The sequence below is a fragment of the Apus apus genome, chromosome 1 (genome assembly GCF_020740795.1).
Source record: "Apus apus isolate bApuApu2 chromosome 1, bApuApu2.pri.cur, whole genome shotgun sequence".
Classification (NCBI taxonomy): domain Eukaryota; kingdom Metazoa; phylum Chordata; class Aves; order Apodiformes; family Apodidae; genus Apus; species Apus apus.
Window position 1 is genome coordinate 198,185,947 of NC_067282.1, and position 20,096 is coordinate 198,206,042.

General features: G+C 40.6%; 1 protein-coding gene across 2 annotated transcripts in view; it reads left to right on the forward strand.

The window, feature by feature from the left end:
• The first annotated feature begins 1,118 nt into the window (after window positions 1-1,118).
• The window catches only part of GRM3 (glutamate metabotropic receptor 3), a 105,251-nt gene continuing 86,273 nt past the window's right edge, over window positions 1,119-20,096 (forward strand). For both annotated transcript variants that reach the window (XM_051633121.1, XM_051633150.1), the window contains exon 1: window positions 1,119-1,535. The gene's annotated coding sequence lies outside the window, so the exon portion shown is untranslated. The remainder of the gene's footprint in view (window positions 1,536-20,096) is intronic.

Genomic DNA, 20,096 nt, shown 5'->3' on the forward strand with positions numbered 1-20,096 from the left:
GCCCCGCAGCATGGGGAGAGCGGATCGCCCCCGTCCGAGGGCTTCCTGCCCGCAGCCCAGCTTCCCGCCCTGCCAAGCGCAATAGCCAGCTTCAAAGTTACATATAGAAACGCAGTAAATGAATAAACGGTAGGAATAAGGCTCAGCCAGCCCCTTCCCGCAGCGGCTGCAGAGCGGTCACACGCCCCAGGCGCCGGGAGAGGCAGCCCGCTAATGCCGGCCGGCTCTGGCTCCTTGGCTCCGCAACCCTAGGTCGGCTCCTAATTTAAAGCTTTGCACCAAACCCCTTTGCCGGGGAAGGAGAGCAAACCTAGAAAGATGCCAAGCGGCGAAAGGGGACCCCAATTAACGGCGCTGGTGCCAGGCGCTGCCTGGCCAAGGAGAGCTAAAGTTGCTGAGAGGAGCGGGATGCGAGTTCTCCAGGGAAGAGGGGAAGGGAAGGGGATCATTTCTTGGTGATCGCAGTCTCTGCCTCCCGTTGCGCTCTTTTCTTCTTCCTCCCTCCCAGCCTTACCCCTGACCGCTTAGGATGCCTTGATGGGTTTCCATCGGGATCCGATCCAAGGTGGGGGGGAGAAAGCGTCACTGTTCCTAAAGGAAGCAGCTCACACAAGTTTGGGGGGTGAGACTCGCCTCTGGATGTTTAACGAGCACATCGGGAGACTCGCGATGCCTGGGAGCAGCTGGAGACCCTCGCTGGGACCTACCTTCATTGTACGGTAAGGAGCCGGGCACTGATAGCCCCCATCCCGGTCCCTGCATCCTGCGTCTCGGATTCGTACATCCCGGTCCTCACATCCCTGCATCCCGCATCCCAGTCCTCTCAACCCAGCCCTCTCAGCCCTAGCATCCCACACTCTTCAGCCCTGATCCCTGCATCTCAGGTCCTTGCAACCCCTATCCCTCATCCTGCCCTTCCGACGAGATGCAGCCTCTGCCTGGGGGGTTGCGGGTTCTGCAGCCTGGGAAAAAGTTTAGAGTGGGATTTTAAAGGGGTTTGCTGAGAGGAGTCAGGAGCCAAGAGAAGCGAGGGGGCGGGGGGAGACTGAAGGGGTAAAAGGGCTTTCACACCTGCAGAGGGCAGGTAGAGTGCAAGCGACCCCCCCTGGAGTCCGCAGCTGAGGAGGGTGGAAGAGCAAAAAGGGGATGGCTCACCCAGGACAAAGCAGATGTGTCCAGCTGTTGCCCAGAGGTTCTTACTTCTGCAGAGGCAGGCTTTGGGGGTGAATGGAGGAGAATTTAAGCTTGCCATCCTCCACCCTTCCTTAAGCTGGGGTGGAAAGTGCTAAGCCAACAGCTGGGAGAGTCGTGCTGGATACCCAGCTCATCTTCCTGGATCTGCTGCTGGGAGAGAGGTGGAGAACCTTGAAGGAACTGGAAGTGTTTTGCTTCTCCTGAGATATCTCCCATGCAGGGACCTGGCTCCCTCCAGGATCCTAAAATTTCAAGGCTTCAGAATTAAAAGAGAAGATAGCCAGGCTGTTAGAGCCAATGCAAACTCTCCCTCATATGTGCCTGTATATCTATCTGTCCATGTGAGTATGCAAGCAGCTGCACAGGTACATGTGTGTGCTTCTAGAGTTGTTTTTGCTTTTGCATGTGCCTTGCCTATGTTCCCATGTCTCTGGGTGTGTATGGGTGCACAACTCTGGTTGTGTTTGCTTAGATGCATGAAGATGTGTTAGATGTATATATTTGTAGAAATTTGTTTTTATTCTTGGGCAGTGTTTAATTCTGTGTAGACCTAGATGTGTGTGGGTACCTGTCTTTCATTAGTGTGTGTGTCAGGCACACATACACACACCTACTGAGATACACATGTGGCTGTGAGAGTGTATCCCTATGCCAGTGTGTAGGTAGGATTTGGGGTGTGCTCTGGATTTTAGGGGCTCTCCTACCCTTAGGTTGTTGTGGTGTTTCCATGGATCATTTTATGCATGCAACCCTGTATTTCAGCAACCTTAATAAAAAACAAGAAATTATTAAAAAACTCTATATCTTACTGATGCTGCACTGAACTGACCTAAGATTTTGCTGAGAGTTTGTGAGTTCTTTGGCTTTTTGTCAGGCTATGCCACCTGCTGAAGATTATTTTAGTTAATTTTTATATAATTAATTCAGCTTTAAAAAATTTCTATTGGAAGGCTGTGAAACAGAACAGCCTGGGACACGACCTGGTACCTATTTCAGCTTGCATAAGTGTATGTCTCACATTGATTAAATATTCATGAAAACAATTTGAAAAGCACACAACCCACCTAATCAAATACATATTTTAAGAAAATTACCTTTTTCGTTTGCTGCAAATTTACCAAATTCATTATGACTTCTGCTGTTGTTTATATTGATAAATGCAAGTATTGCAAGAAAATTTAACTTCCCCAGTCAGATTGAGGAAAGTGGCACATTAAGCAATTTGGGTAACAGAAAAATTTTACTTTTGTAATGTTCACTCTTTGAGTGAAATCAGTACACAATCCATGCAAATTCTTCTTATTAAACTGATTACTTGAAGTGTAATGCCAGCTAATCATCTGCTAGAACATTTTATACTTTAATTTCTGTGCCTTGGTTGCCTGTTGCTTTTTTCTAAAGAATTATGCTGTCCACTGCTACTCTTAATATAACTGGAGTCCTGCATTACATAGAAAATATAAAACTCACTTCATAGAAATGAAAATCCATCAATTGCTTTACTGTTCTGTAACTTAAAAACAAGCAAAATGGCATTGGTATCAAGTAAATTAAAGCAAGATGTTTGTCCCAGAGCTGAGATGCTTTTCTAATGGTTGTTGATCTTAGTCTGAGTTACTTGTGCTGATGACCTACTTCTGAGTATCTACAAATAAAGTTTTTTAAGCAAATGTTGACACCTCGCCTAGGAGTAAGTTTATAATTTTACCATTGAAAGAATGTATCTAAAACAAGATGCATGGGTAAAGGGTCTTTCTGGATTCACTTAATGTTTTCATAATTCAGTAAATTGTGACAAAGCAAAGGACTAAATCTGACTGCAAAGCCAAAAGAAAGAAATACATTGCAAATAATGGTATCATTCAGTTCAGTGGTCTGCGTTACATAAGTGGAACTGAATTTGGAAATTATGAAAGCATAAGAAGATGCATTGGCATTTAAAGAAAGAGCTTTTGGGGTGTTTTTCTCCTGTGGAAGTGTTCTTCAGAACACAAATTATTCTGAAGCTGGCATATGGAGTCCCATATAGAACACTGTAAGACTTAAATGACCTAGTTCTGATGTCACTTACACTGGGCTGAAATTGCCATTTTACCTTTAAACTTGGTGAACTGAATTCTCTATTGGTCTCCAAGAATTCAGCAGGGTCACACAAAGTGTGTACCCACCAGGAGTCTGGTTTAGCAGTGTGATTTGAGAATCCAGCCTAAAGCTTTTAACAGGGTGAGAGATCCTGCTTATGAGGTTGTTGAAGGTGACAACAGTGTTGTGCAGGTTCTCTGTTCAGTCTTTGAAAGCTGGTTTCCAAAGCCCTGTAAAATGTTCATCAGGATTTCTGCACCTTGTTGTACTATAGTTATTGATCTGTTGGAATGAATTTTTCAGGTTGATAAAAAGCTAGTCCTACTATCACTCTCAGGATGCTACAGAACAAGACAGAGATGTTTGACAGAGTCTGGGATCAGTCAGAATTACTGCTTGTGTGTGAATGTGTATAACTGCAGTAAACTCCATAAGGTCTTGTAAGCAAGACCATGTATTATTGACTGGCTTTTTTCCTGTTTGTTGGTGTACAACTGACAGCTTGTTTAAAACTTAATCAATAACGTAGTCCAGGTCCAGAGAGTTAAAGAGAAGATAGTCTTTTTTTTAGAATGTGTTTGTTTGAAGGGGACCTTAAAGATCACCAGGTTCCAAACCTCCTGCATTGGCAGGAATATCTCCCACTAGATCAGGTTGCTCACAACCCCTTTGAATCTGGCCTTGAACACTTCCAGTGACGGGGCTTCCACAACTTCCCTGGGCAACCTGTTCTAGTGTCTTACCATCCTCACACTAAAGAATTTCCTCCTAATGTCTAATCTAAATTTCCTCTCTTCCAGTTTTGATCCATTACCCCTTGTCCTTTCACTACAAGCCCTTGCTCTTTACTAGTGTGGAGAATAAGGCTGGGCTTTAATCCCTGAGGGGGTTGCATTTGCAATGAAGGGGCATCCACAGCCAGTGAGAAGCATTGACCAAAAGGATGATCAGCCACCCTGCCCCTGCACCCACCTCCAAGTGTCCAGAGCACACTGGTGCTAGACTTGAGTTCCAAAGGTGGCAGGGAAGGAGTATAGTCTTTGGCTGGTACCATCTTCCTAAATCTTTGCCTGTGAATGTTTCTGGCCATGAACATATTAGGGCCAACTTTCACTGTGATAATGTAGCCCTAAACTGGCAGAAAAATCTGGGACACATTTCATTTTATGAAAATACAGCTAGCTTGGCTTGAAAATCATGACTTTATTTTAGTAGTAGGAGTAAAATGACAAAAAAATAAGAGTTCCTCTTGGGCACAATGATGTCTGGGAACAGCCTCAGTGCAATTGTCAAGATATTTCCACTGAGACAAAACCACAGCTCATTGTTAGAAATGTTTTAACTATTACAGAGTAGTGCAACCAGTTCTATTTTCAGGTAAGCTCAGAATCCAGTGTGTGACCAAAATGAATTTGCTGATTTATCTATCATTTTATGAGGATTTTGGACATTTTATTTCAGGAATGTTCAGTTTTTCAAAAATACTGCAAGGAACATAATGTCTTGTTTCTAGCTGTCTTTCCAAAGCAATACAGATAATTTTTATAGATGGTAAATAGCTATAAACCTATTGCAGTCAAAAAAGAAGAGCATTTGCTAGAGTTATAGCAAATTACACAGCAAAAGACTGTAGAACAATATTGTTTTTATCTCATACTGGCCCTCTCTAATATAAAATGATGTAGTTGGAACTATTGTTATGCTATTGTTCATAGCTGTGCTGAGATTATGGGAGTATTTATCTAGTTAGTAAGTGCACTGCTTGCATAGGAACTTGTGGCCTCCTTATGTAAATCAATAGTTTGCCTCAAAAACCTGCATAGCAGTGTAGTACCTCTTCCAAACCTTCTTAATACCCATTCAAAGATACAGTAACCCCACTTACTGAGGCAGCCCTCCTTCAAAGATCTTTAAAGCCTGCCAAGTGGTTTGACTTTGATAGGACTGGTGACCTTGACTTTGAAAGTCCCTTTCCCAGTATATCCAAAGGGATACAGGATGATGGCTGAGTATATAAACTATATCAAATACACATCAGGCAAGGTGTGTACAGAGGGAATGGTTGATGAACATTTCATGGATTAAATGAGAACTTGCAGCAGACTTTTGATGGGTGCTCTGACACCTTGAAGTTCTCCATTAGAAAAGTGAATAGAGAAGAAAAAAGTTGTGAAAACAAAAACAAAAAAAAGTTGAGGAGAGTAGATCTGTAGGAGACAAAACGGGAAAATTTAGGAGAAGAAAATAGTTTGACAGGAATCTAAGGCACTCAGATGAGTATTGAAGCTGGAAGAAAAAGAAATTGAATAGTAAGTAATTTGTGGGATGAAGTGATTGTAAAATTGGTGAAGGTGGTGAAGAAGACATCCCCATCTAAGAAATTAGCAAAGCCTGAAAAAAACTCTGCAAAATCATCTCTGGTTTGCGGTGGCTGCTCCTCAAAAGCACATGTTGTTAGGCTACCTGAGATATTCCCTTTCAGGCTGTGAAGGAGAACGCTGCGGGTAATTTACTGAATCTGAGATTTGGTAGTGCTGGGACTCTTATCTGCAATTAACCCTATAAAGAGGCTGGCTGAGATAAGTGGCCAGCAAGGGGCTGCCTGATCAAAGGGTGCAACTCCATAAGCCTCTTCCAGCAAAACTCCTGTGTCAGGTGCCAAATCTAGCACTATGGCACATCAGTGGTTTGCAAAAGTCATTGAATACTGTGTGGTCAAGCCAATGACTATTACACCAACCTATGAAGTATAGGATAGGTAACAATTTGAATAGGTTTGAAAACCTTACAAAATATTGTGTCATCCCTAAATTCCTAAAACTTATACCTAAATGTATTAATAAAATCTTGCATCCCTAAAAATCTCTAAATACATTGTTTCATCAGTGCTGTAGCTCCCTGCTCCACTAGCATTAACAGCAGGGCTCAGATGGTGCAGAAGCTGCCAGGCAACCCCAGCCCTCTGCTGTCAGACTAAAGGGATATTGAGGGCTAGATACACTCCCCCTCTCGGTGAGGAATGGAGCCCTATAGAAAGCAAGTCTGTTCTCTGAGATGTTCTACAAGGGTGGTGAGACACTGGCACAGGTTGCCCGAAGAAGCTGTGGATGCCCCATCCCTTTAGTGTTCAAGGCCAGGTTGGATGGGGTTTTGAGCAACCTGATCTAGTGGAAGGTGTCCCTGCCCCTGTAGGAGGGTTGGATTAGATGACCTTTAAGGTCCCTTCCAAACCATACCATTCTGTGATTCTATGCTCCTACACCATCCTGGACTTTGCTGACCTTGGCTATCTAATGTAAGGTATGCATTGCAGTTCTTGGCCATGTTATGCACAGCTCACAGCATCAGGATGGTTGTAATTTCTTATAATGTAGCAGTGATTAAGGGTCTTTAGATCCCATACTAGCTCCAGCTTGTATATGCCATATCTTCCTGATGGGAGACTTGCAGCTGTGCTTGAGTGAACATTTCTATATGTATGTTTTATAAGAGGTCTTTGGCTGAGCTTTTTGGGTTTTTTTTTAATCTGGTACTTACTTCCTAGCAATTTCTGTATTTTTCTATAATTATTATGCATTTTTATTGTTATTTTTAACTTCATTCACAGTGGCTGCATCACCCAGGGGAGAAATTATTAGGAAAGCATGGGAAGGCATTGTCGGCTAGTATTTTAAAATGTTACATTGTATTTGAGATGCTTAGCAGAAATTGGCTGCCCTGCTGTTAGAATCACATAGCAAAAGAGATCTGATAAAAATCAAGAAGTAAACTTCAGGGATATTTACAGAACTCAAATAAATTTTTTTTATTATTTTTTTTCCTCACTCTGTGTATTTTCATAAGAAGAGAAAACAGATAAACAGACAAAAGGTTAGATAGTGGTAAAGAGAAAATGAAGTGGTGCAGTAAGACATGTAGAGTTCGGTTCTGAGGTATTAGAACTTTGATCACTTGGGTCAGCTCACACGGCTAAGAAATTTCAAAAGCTATCTTATCTGCAAAGACATTTAAACATTGATATTTTATGCAAAATATAACTGTTTTTTTCACAATGAGGGAGCTTTCAAAAAGCTGATTATAATTTTTTTGTGAGATTATGTATTTATTTGAGTGTTGAGTGTCATTGGTTGAGAATATGGCCATAGATTTTCTGGCTTTTTATTATAGACTTTTTCACAGTGTTTTTACTAATGTTCAGTCAGTCAGAATGACATCTTCAGTGTATGTCAACTGACACCTAGTTTGGTTCCACTGTAAAAGATTCCAGACACTTCTGTATACAGCAGATGAAACATCTCGATTTTACCTGCTAACAGATGTATTTTGACAGTATTTATTTTTTTTTCCTCCTATAAGGTGAAAAAAAACCCAAACCAAAACAACAACAAACAAAACACATGGGACATCGACGTGTCAATATTGGATTAAACTTCAGCAAAACTATGTGAAAAGGATACCTTACTATGCTGGTCTGTATAGCACATTATTTGCACAGAGAGCAATAAGGGTCTGCTTTTCCTTATTTTGAAATACTTGACCACAACTTGCTACCACAGAATGGCATTTTACTGGAAAATTTGCAAAGGTTGTAGGAATCTTCTTAGCCTTTTTTCCCCAACACGGTAGAGAACACACTGAAGTACACTTGTCACATCTAGCTTGCAACTGTTTCAGTGTATCCCCTTGGGCTCTCTTAATTGTGTTTGCTCACTCTCTTCCTTGCAACCACCAGGGCTTTAGAAGAGCTCTGACAATAACAGACAAGGAGATCAACAGACGATGCATCTTCTTGAAAAGATGCAAGCCCATCCTACCTGGGACTGATGTAGGAGACTGATTATCAGGCTAATCTTTGCTCTGACATGTTGAGGAAAAGATGGCAATTATCTGTGTGGGAATGGTAGATCAACACTGAGGTCCTTTTCAGCCAAATACTCTCAAACCATCCAAAACACGCATCTTTATCTTACCACTATCACAGAATATATTTAGCTTGAAAAAAAAGTGTTTTCTTCTGCACCAAAAAATAAACTGTTTCAGGGTCTTGAAAGCAGAACAAAAACGACTGCTGTTCTAGCAAGAGCAACATGCAGTCCATGCCCTTTCTCATCCATTCACTTGTCAATGTAGCTGTCTGTAAAGATGTATTTACATATGGCTAATCCCACAGCCAATTCATTAAGATGATTTTATGAGTGAAAAGGGAAGATGACCTAATGGGGTAGCTCCAGGAATACAAATAAAGAGAGACAACTTTCAGAGAATAATAATTTTGCTTTTTGAAGTGGATTTTAAATCCCCAAGAAAAGAATAGCCTCGCTTAAAACAACCTTTTCTTCCTCACTCTGAAGTGATCTCCGATTCATTGTGCAATTTAGCTGAACTTTGCTTTCCTTGGTATCCTAGGAGAAAAGCTCTGACAGACGGGGAATTTTAACTTGTTTGTAATGTAAACTCAGTATACTGGTGGTGCTTTTTAACACTCCAGAAACTGTTTGGGAGGACAAAGAAAAAAATAAAAAAGCTTTGATCCTCTAAGCAAACAAAGAGGGGAGAAGGAGGTTAAAAGAACCATCGTTTGTGAAAGGCAGAGAAAGAAAATGTGGGAAAGATGTCTTAACTTTAAGTTTCAGAGACTGTTTGACAGAGTATTGGAAATATCAGGCACTTCAACAACATTAAAGCCCTCTGATGAATAGGGAAATGTTTATATCTTTTTTGGTTATTTCACTGGCATTTCAAGATTTCTAAGGACTATGAATTTCTCAATTATATTAGTGATCTGAGCAAGATTTTTCCCAGAAGCAGATATCCAGAATAAGGCTTTGAGATTAATGCTAATACCTTCAGTATCAAGCTCAGATAAATGCATTCCTAGTGGCATTATTCAGTATGAAGAAAAAAGGAAGACTCTATTCTGGAAATAACACCAGCACCTGGGAACTGGAAGATGACTTGAAGCCCAGGTTTCTTGACCAAAGGGTGATATGTAAATTGAAGTACTCAGTTGTAGCAGCAGGGAGTAGTGTGACCCAGCAATGCCCTGTAGTGTGCTTAACTGTGGGAGACATTCCTGCTCCTTAAAATGTCATTGATCCAGGTATTTTGGCCAGTAGGTTAGAAGGTGGATCCAAGCTTCCATACATTCTTTTCAACCAGCCTGTCTGTTCTGCATTCACCAGTTTTAAGGAAGGAATCAGATACGTAGCTCTATTCAAACCTAGATACCTTAAATCAATGTCCAGGGAGCGGCTGCAGAGAATAAAAAGGATTCTTAGTCCCTCTGATATCCTGGAGAGGGCACAAGGTCCCAATTAGAACTGATCCTGAAAGAGTGCAGGCTCCATTGGGGTAGAAATGGATATAAAAAGGCCTTTTTTATTTAAGCTTCTTCATTTTCAAAGATTGTACACAATGTTCTGCTTTCCTGAATGCAGCATTTATAGTTCCCAAGATAAAGACAGCAGTAAGGAACTCGTCTGACCCATCTCCTCCTCCAAAGACAGCATAAACTACCTCTAAGTCCTTATTAACTAATACATGCTCAATGATTCCCTGAAAATCTGTAATAACAGAGATTTGCTAGTGTCCTGTAACAGCACATGATTGTGCTTTATTGTTCTTATGGACAGAAGGTTCCCAAAAGCTTAACTAAATCCCACTTTTTGCAACCAAGCTGGTCACTCTTGTCTCTTCTACTGTGGAAATTAGAAACAATTTAGTACTTTTCTTTCCATTCCAGCTTTTCTAAAGCAAATGGATGAGATTTTGGCTTTTTTAACATTCATTTATGTAATGTTCCCCTCAGTTGTATGCTCCTGACTCAATGAAATAACTGCTTTTCTTTTAGCCATGTGCTTTTTTTTATTATTTATTTTAGAATCTTGTTACTCTTGCTGTTTTCTTTTGGAACTTCTCCAGTTGCCTCTTTGGACCTGTACTCAAAAGATGAGTACAGCTGACAAATGAGTTGACTTCACTTGTCTTTAACACAACATTCCTCAAGGAAATCGTTTGTGCCATTTCATTGTTCTATATTCCAAGCCTCACTCCAGCCATCATGTTGCCCAAAGAGCCCCAAGGAGCCTCACAGAACCATATTTATGGAGTTTTCCTGTCACCTTACAATTTGCCCCACCCCTGGAAGTGTTCAAGGCCAGGTTGGATGGGCCTCTGGGCAACCTGGTCTAGTGGGAGGTGTCCCTGCCCATGCAGGAGGGTTGGATATACATGATCTTGGATGTCCCTTCCAACCCAAACCATTCTATGATTCTGTGATTACTAAAGAGAGGGATGCTTAACTGCTGCATTGTCTAACATGTATCCTGTTCAGCATGAAACATGGTTAGCATGTTTCCTATGACGTGACCATCATGATCACTAACTTCAGCTAGCAGTCTGATCATCAGAGAAAAGCTCCCTGGGAGCACTTGTAGAAGGGAAGCCTCCAGGCCAATTCCAAGCATTAAATGTACCAGTGAATATCACAGACCTGAGTGATGGATACAAATATGGGATCAGTATTTGCTTGGGTATCCCAGCTATAGACCCGTGAAAAAGCACAATCTGCTCCAGCTTTCAGGATCATAACAGCAGAGCAATACATCTGGAAGTATCAGATGAGAAGTTTGACTTTGCTGCTGGCAAATCCACATGGAGGTCATCTACATTAAGCCTGATTAATGTGACATTAGGCAAGAATCCAGAACTTCATGCCCCCTAGTCACACCTTCTGTCTCTCTTGTTTAGTTTCTCTTCTTTTATTAAGAGTCAGACTTTTTCCTGGCCATACTAGAAGGTATCCCAAACTGTCTAGGACATGTTCTAATGGAGCTGCCACAGGTACTTGCCCCAAAGGCTCTTTAGAGAATCCTTTGCAGCTGTTGGGTTGGTGCATATGAGAGTAGGAAATACTATCAAAAAGCCAAAGCCTCAGAAAGGAAGAAAACAGTAAAAAGCATTAATTCAACTATCTGCAAACAGTTCGTCAAGCACATTGCAAGAAAAAAATGTCCCCTCTAGCCTTCAAACCAATTAACATGATGTTTTAATACGTCTCAGCAAATTAAAACACATCCAGTCCACCTCATTAGTTCTTGACCATTAATTTCCAAGCCTTGAATTCCCACTGAACAGGTAAGCAGCTGCTCTGAAGATTTAACTAGCCTGACTCTAGCAGAGGACAAGCCCCCACTATGCATGAGAGCAGCACTTTTCCTCCACTCTCTGTCTAATCTGGTCACACCCAGACTGCTGAATAAACACTACTTGGATGCATTTAGTGAATGGAAAGGTTGATCCACACCCATCTGAATATGAGCCAGCAGTGTGCCTAGGTGGCCAAGAAGGCCAACAGCATCCAGGCTTGTATCAGGAATAGTATGGCCAGCAGAAGGAAGGTGATCATGCGACTGTACTTGGCACTGGTGAGGCTGCACCTCAAGTACTCTGTGCAGTTCTGGGCCTCTCACTGTAAGATGGACATTGAGTTGCTGAAGAGAGTTCAGAGAAGGGAAACCAAGGTGATGAAGTTTTTAGAGAACAAATCCTGCGAGTAGAGGCAACTGAGGTTGTTCAGTTTGGAAAAGAGGAGGCTGAGGAGAGATGTAATCGCTCTCTGCAACTACCTGAAAGGAGGTTGTAGGGACATGGGTGTTGGCCTCTTTTCCCAAGTAAATAATAAGACTAGAGGAAATGGCTTGAAGTTGTGCCAGAGGAGGTTTAGACTAGATATTAGGAAGAATTTCTTTACTGAAAGAGTAGTCAGGGGCTGGAATGTGCTGTCCAGGGAGGTGGTGTAGTCACCATCCCTGGAGGTATTTGAAAACCACATAGGTGAGGCACTTCAGGACATGCCCTAGAGGGCTTCTGGGGGGGAAGGTGAAGGAGGAGCAGAGGGGATTGGTGGTTGGACTCTGTGATCTTAGAGGTCTTTTCCAACCATAACAATTCTGTGATTCTGTGAAGGCTGGTCTCCGTGTGAGAGAGAACTTTTTAACAGCCTGGGAGACAGAGATACATGTTCAGGAAACCAGTGGGATGCAGCTTGATGTTTTTTTCCTCCTCTGGTAACACATGGAATCAGCGTTTAGCAATCCCAAATACTCATCTGTTATGTTGTCTCTTGAAACTAGACCATACTAAGTAAGTTAGGGACCTAAGATACACTGTCTGATGACATTCAGCAGAGCTTAGCCCTGTAATGTGACTTATTGGATGATCAAGGGTTTGTTCCCAAGGCCTTTCATGTAAAGAATCACCTATATGTAATCAACAGGAGTCATCTCAGTCCTATATCAGAGTGCTGCAAGTTTAGTGCAACACTTTTTTTCAAAGCCCCAAGTGATAGGTGCTCTAGCGTGGCCCATTTTTATCCATTTCCATTTATAATATTGTTTCCATGCCAATGACTACAATGCAATACTAACATGAGCAGTTTCAAAACAATAGCACATTTTGAATCATCCATGTTTATCTTTAGAGAGTAAGAGCTGCAAAAATTAATGGATCAAGGAGGATTAAATACTAGGCTAACTGTTCATTAGGCAGCCTAAGAACGATTAAGTGTGCTAATCCATTTACTATTTTTTTCTATTTGTTTCCTTTATTACCCCTGCCAAAATTATTTTGCATGTATTAATTCACCTATGTTTATTGTTTAATAAAATAATTTACTTGAAATGCAGGTCTTGAATCCTACAGCCCTTTCTCAAATGGAACTTTGATGACAGCAATAACAGAAGGATTTCAAGATGTGACTGGAACTCTCTGTGCTGCTCTTTTCCTAAAATAAAACTTAAACTCTTTCAATAAGATTAATGTGAATGCATTCTCCATCTGCATTGATTCCAGATACTCTCCATATTTAATTAAGACATATTATTCTGCAAAATTATCCATAGACCTATGTAATGTCTTATGAAAGTGGTTTAGATTGTACCTGACCAAAAAGAATTGTTCTAAACTTGATTGCTGAGTCCCAACGACTATTGTGTATTAATTTTTACATTATTTTGATGTGTAATTGACTATCTTTTTGCCAGATAAGTAGACAACGAAGAGTTTTTTGATAGCTAATTTGATTATCATGTCTTCCAAATTCCAGAAGCACAATGGGGTTTTTTTCAGATCAGTTCCACTTTAATATTGCCACATACTGGCTCCCGAAGTAACCCTTGAAGAAAGCAGACTTATAATAAAATTATTCACATAAGTATTGCCACAAATATGGGAACATGAGCAACAGGCCAGGTAGCAGTGCAAGAGAAATGGAACTAAGGTTACAGAAGGTCAGAAGTAACACATGACTCCTGACTATGGTACCATATTTTTTGTGAAAAAGGGAAATTTCCTATTAGGATTAATAAATAGGAATATTGTCTGCAAGATATAAAATGTAAATATTAATCTCTACTCATCACTGGCAGGGACACATATGTACTGTGGTGCCCAGTATTGAGAATTAGGTTTTAAAAAGAGAGATAAATCTCTGAGACAGAGACCAGAGAATACCAACAAGAAGAGTTAGAGGTGTGAAAAAAGGGATTTATCCAGGTAAGTAACAGGCTTAAATTGTCACACAGAAGACTAGGCCTCAGGAAAAGCTTTTAATGGTAAGGGGAGTGAAGCAACAGAATAAACTACTGGGAAGTCTAGTAAGTTGCTGTCACCAAAGGTGTTTAAAAACAAGCTAGCCAGACATGAGTTAGCTAAGACATAAGTAAAATTGATTCTATTTTGGGCATCAGCAAAGGAAGACCAAGACCTTTCAGGATCCCTTCTAACTCTCTTTTTCTCTGAGTGACTTGAATGTCATTCACGGTTCCTACCCCAGAATCTTACAACATAGTACTCTGTATGGCAACCGTCTACATCCCTAGGAGGCAACCTAAACATCCGCCAGCAAAGCAGAGCTTCCACTGCTCCCTTTGTGGGCTGAAGCAGAGGCAGTCAGAGCAGAGAGCATCATGCTGCTCTTGGGAAAAGAGGGTAAATGGACAAATTTTAGGGGCAAATAAGGTTGTCCAGCAAAGTGTGCTGAGACAGATCATGTGTGTATGTAGGGAGACAACACATGACAAATCTCTGCTCAATTCACACACAGAATTTTGTGGGTCTCTATTCAGTCCCTGCTGTACTCTAGGAGCAGCAGCACTCTGCATCACCTTCAGTACAGATAGCAATATAGTCTGCCATGTACAGACCACTAGCAATCCCACTTCTCACTGAGCAGAAATGTATGTGTCTACAAATCCAGCATTAAATGAGCTCCAATACTAGGGCAACAGAGAAACAAGAAATGAAGGAACTTGCACTGTCAATTTTCAAGTCTACAGTGCACGGCTTAGAGTCCAGTGGCTCAGAAATCCTGAATTGTAGGCAATATGCTACATAAGGTTCTGAGGTAATGTATGATTTTGGAATATTTGCATAAGGAAATGAATGCAGTAAATCTATTGATGTCGTCAATGCAGAACTACTGTAACTACTGTAACTCTAATGCTTTCTGCAATGCAGTGATGATTATGAAACTAGAAGATATTTTGTGTTATTAATTCAAGGAGTCATTTTTAATAAATACTCAAAGAAAACCCTACAAAAAAACCACTGGCAAAAGCATAAACTGCAGAAAAATAAGAAATCTGAGAGATGTTCCCTATAATAGATAAATTGTCAATACTCTTACCCAGTAACTATTAATCAAAAGTATACTTAAAGAAAATTTGAACTAACAGATTTTAATTGTTAGAAATAAGGACCCTATCTTCATGTTAATTGATGAAAGAGGGTTAGAGTATATTTTAATAAAAGTGTGAGACTGTATTGAAATTCAAGCAACTCCGTGGAGGTTTTATGGCTCATACAAAATGCAAAGAAATTCAGGAAGATTTTTCAAAATTAGTAACTCTTTCTTAAAGAGAGATAAAGAATTATATGTCATCTTCTCAAAGAACATTATGTTTTGTCATGACTTTGTGAAAAAATGTATTATTCATATAATTGATAGAAAAGATATTTAGCCTAAATTACACTCTTTCTTTTCTACCCTGAAATTGGTCTTCCATTCAAAAGCTACTGTATCTTTCATCATTCAAGACCCCTCTCCATTGACCCTGGAGAATACGAAAATATTCCTTTTATTCATCCTAAATCAGGTGAACAATAAAAAGGTATTGATTTGTCATACAATGTAAATAGCTCAGGAATATATAAAAATTTAATTCAGGATCCAGTGGGTCAAATCCTAGACTGATAAATCAACAACAAAGTCAACGGAGCTGCTTCGTGTTGCTGGCAGCGCTGACCAATTTGTCAGGTGTACTGCACTTCAATCATTTAATAGCTTCAAGAGATCAATAAGATTTGCAGTTTCACATTTTCGAATGTCAGCTTCTTGCTTCCCATACACTTACTCAAGCAGCAGAGAGGACTCTGCAGGAAAATCCTTGCGTTGCAATACTGTCTTGCCTTTGGGCATACTCACCAGCCTGCCTGCCTGAGACTGGACACTGTACCCTGACTCTGAGCTTGGTTGTCACCAGTGGGAAGCTGCTGAGGAGTTGATGGCTTGAGAACATGAGCCATGAATACGTTACCCCAATCCTTCAACTAACATAAATCTGTGTAACTACGCTGTTACAAGCTCCAAGGATAAAGACAGCTTGTAAAAATGGGAAATATGGGGACTGTACAAGACATACAATGCTGGAAGAGACAACTGGAGGTCATTTGGTCCATCTCTTATCTCAAAGCAAATTCAGGACTATTGTGTTATTTCTGACAAAAATAAATTAATTTTTACTTGAAAACTGATGGTGAAGATTGCAAAGCCACTTCCAGACATGTTCCAGTACCACATTACCTCTATGATCAGAAAATCTTCCATAGTTTCTAGTTTAAACTTTTATTTTTGCAGCTGAGTTAATTTCTACTTTAGTGAATGACAGCAGCCAAAGTTCTGCTTTCATTCAGTTTCCCACCTCCTGTACTTGATGTAGCTTTGCTTACTTTCTGGTCTGAGAACATCTCTGATGAATCTGAGATTGCTGCTATGATCTGGAAAACTGTGAGTCTCAGGCCACTCTGTCTATGATTTCCCTAGTTCCTGCAAATGGTCCACTTCTCAGTCTGAGGTAGCTTCCAGTCTGGTGAACTGGCTGTTGTGCCATGAACCATTTCTTTCCACTGGAAAGACTCAAAATAACGCTTGTGGAACAACTAGACTCCTAAGTTCAGGGTTTTTCTTTGTCACCTATTTTCAGGACATTCTGTTACGATTGTTAGTATAAAAAATAGAAACCAAGACATGTTTTCAACAGTCTGTGCAACTATTGTTAAGAGTTCCAAAAGAAAGCATCTCTTTCTGATTTTTGGCACAATCTCCTCAGTTTCTTTTCTAAGTTGTAGCATCAAATAATTTTATGCTCCTTAGTGAGATGACAAACTTAAACCAATGCATTAAGTGTTTTTCAAATGGCACGGAGTTCTTGTTGCGTGATGGTTCCAACTAACGATTAACATGATCCATTGTCATCTCTTATGCTCATTAAAGAAATATTTAGATTCTATTACAGTAAAAGACTCAGTGTTTGATGAAGCAAATAATACTGATTTGAAAAGAAAATGGAGTGTAAGTAAAAGGAAGAGATATTGCTGGTGAAAACAGTATTGAGAATGGCAGAAATGCCTGTTTTTCTGTGCTAATTTTTTTTCTATCAATGGACTACTCTGCTATAATCAATAAAATCTCCCAAACTGACTCAGATGGCTTAAGAGTCACTGTGCTTCCTAAGTTGGTTATTGAAAAGAGAACAAATCAGTTCAAAGCCTTTCCTGAGTGAACAGTTACCAGTAACGTTTCATCCTCCTTGTTCATTGTTCTTCACTAGGGTTTAGTTTTCTCTAGCAAAGCTACTTGAAGGCAGCAGCCTTGGCTAAACCTCAGGCTGGTGGGTATTTCTTCTCCAAGTAGATTCACTGCAGCATTTTCCTGGGCATGCTCAGTCTCCCTCAGTGCCAGGACTACTTCGCTTCCCTTCAGCTGAGAGGGAGGGAGGGAAGGACCTTTGCGCTGTCTGGTGGCCAGAGATCTGTACAGACTTTTCCATGCCTGTTGTCCTCATTGCTGATCATCAGACATGCTCTAGGTCCTGAAGTTCTTCCTCTGCTTTTCGAATCCTCCTATTTCACTGCAGAATCCAGGCACAGAACAAGATCTTTCAGATGATTCCAAGGCACTTACCTCCACAAAATTTTCTAAGAGCCTCCAGACTACAGACAGGTTGTCTACTAGGTTGCTTTCTGTCTCCTTCTTCAGGAGCTGGTCCTTGCCAGCTTCTAACACCCTGACTTATTCAGAGCAGAAGAAAACACCTTAAATTATAAAACTGCCTTATTTTCTGAGCTCAGACACATTCCTTTGGAGTAAAACCACAGTGTGCTGGAGGACCTTTGAGCCTGTGGAGCGTACAATAATATCTGGATCTATGCCTGGCACGTAGGCAGTTGTCTCCTCACTTTTGCCCACAAGTCTCCTGCTGCCTATGGAGCTGGGAACCTCGTGCCCTGAGCCCTTGGGGTCATGTGTGACTCCGGCCCTACCAAGTGTGTGGAAAGCAGCTGTAAAGGCTCAGCTGATTGCACAACTATGCTAATTATTTTGCTTTTAGATCTGAACATCATATTATTTAGTCTCTCTATGAGCTCCTTGCAGTTCATCAAATAGTTACGTTTCAACTCCAGCGTTTCAGACTTATATCACATAAAATTTTTCTCAAAGAAAACAGGTAGTCTTTTCCACTTTTAATCAAATGTATGTATTTGTATTGAATCCTTCTGCTTGTGAATAATACCAGCAATGAATGCAACGTTTAATTTGCCTCACATCTCTCATAAAGACCAAAACTGCCTTGACGGCTGCCCTGGAAGAACAAGTAGTCTCTCTCCAGTTCTGCTTCTGAGAGATAATCCCCCTTTCACCAGGTCAGGAAAATCTTGTGGTTTGGGGGGGTGAAAGGAGAGGGAGAGAAAAGAAGTGTCTGTAGCAAATCATTGGTCTTTTTACCAATTCTGTGACTACCTAGGATTTGGAACTTCTTTCAGTCATTTTACTCCAGCAGAAACATCTGAGGGTGGGATTTCTCTCAGGAGACATAGCATGAAATAGAGACAGCCACAGCGTGGAGGTCTACACCTCTAGAAAACCTGATTTAATGATAAAAAGAAAAACAACATAGCAATTATTTCTAAAAATTTTTCTACTTTTTCTATAAACTGACTGTAAAGGGACCTTTGAATAACGAGATCGCATGTATGAGCAAATAATCCATTTGCTTAGAAGAATGTCATCTAAATGTCTAGGGTAGACTCTAACAGACCAGTCTGACTTATATCTGTGTTTCTTGCATGATTGAAATTTTAGTCAGAATTTTAGTCAGAACCTTCTCTGTAACTGACCTCAAACAAAATGCCATGTCATCAAGAAAGGAAAACCTGGTGCTGCTATTTTTTCTCTGGTCTTTGCCAGGTTGTCCTCCCTCATTTATTTCCACAAGAGTCTGATCTGCATCTCTTCCAAAAAAAGAAATCTCTGTTCAGCACAAGAGCCTCAGTAGGAGGAAGGCAAAATGTGTCTGAGACCCTAAGATACCATCTTCATTATTTGAAAATAAGTGCATCTTGCAAAAGGAATTTTCTTTCTCTGAATTCAGAGTTTGCCTTTCCACTGAGATTCAACTTTTTACCACACAAAACCAACAATTTTCTTATCCTGATGTGGCTTTTTGCTATCTGGAACTTTTTGTCATGTAGTTTTTTAAAAAAAAATTCTCACCAAAGGATGTTACCAAAGGGATCTCTCTGTATGTGCAATGTCATACCCATGCTCCTCTAAGTGTACACTGGTGACCTCTGTGAGAGACTGAATATTGCCAGACATGGGCTACAGAGGCCTTTGCTTAACTCAGCCCAAGGGTTCTTAAGACTTTAATGTTAAACTGTTAGATTGAAGTCTGAATTAACCCAGGGAAGTCCTTTTGCTTGCTTTAGATGAGAGCTCAAGCTGGAAGGTCCTTATGGCCGCTATGCCCTTAAAGTCATAGATCAGCTATACCTAATCTTCAGGGATGCCAAATTAAAACTGTGCTAAAGTGAGGGGAAAAAAGTTTATTAGAAAACCTGGCAAGTATTCAAACCTAGGCTCACTGTTCATCTTGATCTTGTTCATTTGAAAGATTTGCATTTCAGACTTCTGAAAATATTGTTATTCTTCCAGTCATCTCGTAGTGTCAATACTCTGGTCCAATATTAAAGTATTCAGATACAAACACTCTTCTCAGTTTATACATCATGCATATGTGATTACTTTCATCTTGGTTATAATAAGGACTGAACCAACCATTTCCTAAGCCAAAAATATTCTTAAACTAAAACACTGTTTCCTGTTCACAAAGCTGAATTAGGCTCAGAGCTTCTGTGGTTTGAGTGTGGAGGAGGTTATACTGCACAAATTAAAGCAAATAGATTTCCTTCCAAGTGATGCTGTCAGAAAGTGTCTTCTGGTAGACTCAAGGTTTTCATGTAGAGGTGTTTGCAGTATCATAAATACCTGCTCTTCCTCCTCCAGTCAAGAGTTCCTGAGACCTCTGGTCCCCTGATTTCCTTTTTGAGCACAGGTTTCCTGACAGGGTTCACCAGAGTTTAGTTTAGTTTAAATTCAGTGACTAGTGGGTTGAGTTCTTTATTTTCATTTTTAGCCTTTGCTGTCTTCTGTTAAAAGCTATCATGCATTTGAAGCTCTGTAATAAAAGGCTAGACTTTGC